Source organism: Colletes latitarsis, unplaced genomic scaffold (assembly GCF_051014445.1).
Source record: "Colletes latitarsis isolate SP2378_abdomen unplaced genomic scaffold, iyColLati1 scaffold0039, whole genome shotgun sequence".
Lineage (NCBI taxonomy): Eukaryota > Metazoa > Arthropoda > Insecta > Hymenoptera > Colletidae > Colletes > Colletes latitarsis.
In genome coordinates this window covers 25,001-29,254 of record NW_027488389.1, presented here as the reverse complement: position 1 = coordinate 29,254, position 4,254 = coordinate 25,001, and the positions used below count along the sequence as shown (strand labels likewise).

The following is a 4,254-nucleotide window of genomic DNA, read 5'->3' as shown; positions in this document are numbered from 1 at the left end:
AGTTTTATATTCTCTACACGGTCCACTGATCGTTTTATTTTTTTGTCGAATTTTGAGAATTTTTTTTTTTTTTTCTCGAAAACGAGCTCGACGACCTGCACTTTTGACGACGCCATCGTGTTCCCCGGATTTTTTCCTGCAAGATAGCGTGTCTATTTTTTGTCCTACGACGATTTTTGACGCCGGAGCGGTGTTTCGGAGCAGAGCGGACTTAGAAACTTTCGCGCGTCGACCGCCGGACCGATCGCTCCAGGCTGTTTTTCGTCAATAACTCGAAAACGAGCACGGTAACGCTCGTTTTCGCCCGTACGATACTTGTACCGTTTACCGTTGGCTACCTGGTAGATGGTTTTTTTTTTTTTTATCTCGAATTTTGAGAGCTTTTTTAACTTTTTTCTCAAAAACGAGCACGTGAACGCCAATTTTGGTCTATACGATTCTTATGCAGTTTTATATTCTCTACACGGTCCACTGATCGTTTTATTTTTTTGTCGAATTTTGAGAATTTTTTTTTTTTTTTCTCGAAAACGAGCTCGACGACCTGCACTTTTGACGACGCCATCGTGTTCCCCGGATTTTTTCCTGCAAGATAGGGTGGCGATTTTTTGTCCTACGACGATTTTTGACGCCGGAGCGATGATTCGGAGCAGAGCGGACTTAGAAACTTTCGCGCGTCGACCGCCGGACCGATCGCTCCAGGCTGTTTTTCGTCAATAACTCGAAAACGAGCACGGTAACGCTCGTTTTCGCCCGTACGATACTTGTACCGTTTACCGTTGGCTACCTGGTAGACGGTTTTTTTTTTTTTTATCTCGAAGTTTGAGAGCTTTTTTAATTTTTTCCACAAAAACGAGCACGTGAACGCCAATTTTCGTCTATACGATTCTTATGCAGTTTTATATTCTCTACACGGTCCACTGATCGTTTTATTTTTTTGTCGAATTTTGAGAATTTTTTTTTTTTTTTCTCGAAAACGAGCTCGACGACCTGCACTTTTGACGACGCCATCGTGTTCCCCGGATTTTTTCCTGCAAGATAGCGTGTCTATTTTTTGTCCTACGACGATTTTTGACGCCGGAGCGGTGTTTCGGAGCAAAGCGGACTTAGAAACTTTCGCGCGTCGACCGCCGGACCGATCGCTCCAGGCTGTTTTTCGTCAATAACTCGAAAACGAGCACGGTAACGCTCGTTTTCGCCCGTACGATACTTGTACCGTTTACCGTTGGCTACCTGGTAGATGGTTTTTTTTTTTTTATCTCGAATTTTGAGAGCTTTTTTAACTTTTTTCTCAAAAACGAGCACGTGAACGCCAATTTTGGTCTATACGATTCTTATGCAGTTTTAGATTCTCTACACGGTCCACTGATCGTTTTATTTTTTTGTCGAGTTTTGAGAATTTTTTTTTTTTTTTCTCGAAAACTAGCTCGACGACCTGCACTTTTGACGACGCCATCGTGTTCCCCGGATTTTTTCCTGCAAGATAGGCTGGCGATTTTTTGTCCTACTCCCATATTCGTGTCTTTTTGCTTAACGAAATCTTCTATATACTAATAACTTTTTAATAAAAAAACGTGCGACGGCAAAATCCGTCTTAGAGTCACTGGGGTGGTGACATGACAAAATATGTTAAGATCAGCCGCCCCTATGCGTAAAGTATGTCGTTTTTCCATTTTTTCACCCCGGAGCGACACCAACATTGTGTTGCAATTTTAAACCGCGCGGTTAAACGGCGGGCCAAACAGTCGGTGGTTTATGCAACAGCAACCATCAAACTAGTAGGAGAATACACGCCCGTGATAGTATAGGAGATTCCCACTGTCCCTATCTTTTTTTTTATCTCGGACATATATATACCGGCTTATCGTCAATAACTCGAAAACCAGCACGTTAAGGCCAATTTTGGTCTATACGATTCTTATGCAGTTTTAGATTCTCTACACGGTCCAATGATCGTTTTATTTTTTTGTCGAATTTTGAGAATTTTTTTTTTTTTTTCTCGAAAACGAGCTCGACGACCTGCACTTTTGACGACGCCATCGTGTTCCCCGGATTTTTTCCTGCAAGATAGCGTGTCGATTTTTTGTCCTAGCTCAATTATTAAGGAAGTTACGGTTTCTTGATTTTTCGGTATGTTCGAACTGGTCTTTTAGGCGGGCGCTCGGTCGCGCGGTGCTTTCGCATCGACCGACGTACCGATCGGCGGCGACGGTTTTTCGTCTATATCTCGAAAACTAGTACGCTAACACATATTTTGACCTATATGATATTTGTTCAGTGTAATTTTTTCTATCTGGTAGGCTGGTTTTTTTTTTTTTATCTCGAATTTTTTGAACGTTTTTGTTTTTTTCTCGAAAACTAGCGCGACGACCGATATTTTTAACTACGGTTTTGAATTCGTCTAATTTTTGCCTACAAGATAGCGTGTCGAGTTTTTGTCCTGCGACGATTTTGACCATTTTTTCATTTTTTTCTCGAAAACGAGCACGGCAATCTATATTTTTAACGACGGCATCGTGTTCCCCTGCTTTTTTCCTACAAGATAGCGTTTTTTTTTTTTGCCCTAGCTCAATTATTAAGGAAATTACAGGTGTTGGTTTTCGCTCTAAGTTATAACAGGCCGTTCGGGCGGGCGGTTGGGTCGCGCGGTTCCCCCCATAAGCGGCCGTGCGTAAGCCCGTGCGTCGCCGGCGTTCCGGCGGGCGCCTCGGTACCTATAAGAGAAGCGACGGTCCGGTCGAGTCGGTCGGGGCAGCGTCGAGCGTACGGCTATTCTTCGACCTCGGTTGAGAAGCAGTCGTCGCTCCTCGGGATTTCATCCTGACTGTTCTGTATCGTGCTCGTTCCAGACTTTCTCCACACTGCATTGCCACGAGTCGGTGTCTTTGACCGAATGGCTCTTGAAGTGGTATAAGCGTCTCGAGTGACGTTGGTGACTTGTATACGTTTAAAATATGTATACTCGTACTATCCGAGCATCAACTCTTCAGTCCGAGCGATTGAAAATTTTGTGAAAACCATAAACTGGCACTACACTCTACGGAGCGTAGCTTAAAAGGCAAAAATTGTATGGAACTACGGTTCGTACTCTGGAAAGTGAGCAAAGAATGAAATACAGGTGTCTGACCTCGACATAACAGTACGGCGCCGAATACGTGCTTTCTCGACCAGCACATACGCGCTTTCTCGTTTTTGTCCAGCATGAATGCTTAGTCTTCGGGCCTGGCAATACGTGCTTCCACGATCGATGCCCAGCGTGAATAAGTGCCCGAGATGTTCAGCATGAGCGCAGCTCTACGTACTTTGTCGTTGTGGGATACCATTATACAATAATGTTCTGTTGTGAAGTAAAATACGAAACGAGAGAGTTTGGTGGTGACTCTGTCGAGAAAAAGCAAATATAAACGAGAGAGTTGGTGGTTTCTCTGTCGAGAAAAAGCAAATATAAACGAGAGAGAGTTGGTGGTGACTCTGTCGAGAAAAAGCAAATATAAGAGAGTTAGTTGGTGGTGGCTCTGTCGAGAAAAAGCAAATATAAGAGAGTTAGTTGGTGGTCGCTCTCTCGAAAAATGAAATTAAATTAAATAAACGAGAGTTTGGGGAGCTCTCGGAAAAGTGAAAGAAACTAAACGAAGGAGAGGGTTTTTGGTGGTACCCTCTCTATACATATATAATATTATAACACAAGAGAGGAAGAGGTGGCTCTCAAGTCTTTCGAACGAAAGACTAAAATTTGATGTTGAAAGAAGGAGTTTTTTATGTGTCGTCGTCCGTTCTCCTTCAGAGTCGGCGACGAAGAATAAAATTGAGAGAATATTACAAAAGAACTTTACTCAAGTTCCCTGGTTGATCCTGCCAGTAGTCATATGCTTGTCTCAAAGATTAAGCCATGCATGTCTCAGTACACGCCGTATTAAGGTGAAACCGCGAATGGCTCATTAAATCAGTTATGGTTCCTTTGATCGTACCCACATTTACTTGGATAACTGTGGTAATTCTAGAGCTAATACATGCAAAACAGAGTTCGTCCCAGTGATGGGAGGAACGCTTTTATTAGATCAAAACCAATCGGTGGTCTGGACGGGCATTATTGTCCGTTCGTTCATCGTTTGCTTTGGTGACTCTGAATAACTTTGTGCTGATCGCACGGTCTTCCAGTACCGGCGACGCATCTTTCAAATGTCTGCCTTATCAACTGTCGATGGTAGGTTCTGCGCCTACCATGGTTGTAACGGGTAACGGGGAATCAGGGTTCGA

At 43.3% G+C, this 4,254-nt stretch overlaps 1 non-coding gene across 1 annotated transcript in view; it reads left to right on the top strand.

Annotated features, from left to right (window-relative positions):
* Nucleotides 1–3,836: 3,836 nt before the first annotated feature.
* LOC143350771 (small subunit ribosomal RNA) overlaps nt 3,837–4,254 on the top strand; it is a 1,933-nt gene continuing 1,515 nt past the window's right edge. The window contains exon 1 of the ribosomal RNA XR_013081241.1: nt 3,837–4,254. This exon is cut by the window's right edge and continues 1,515 nt beyond it. This is a non-coding gene — a ribosomal RNA (small subunit ribosomal RNA).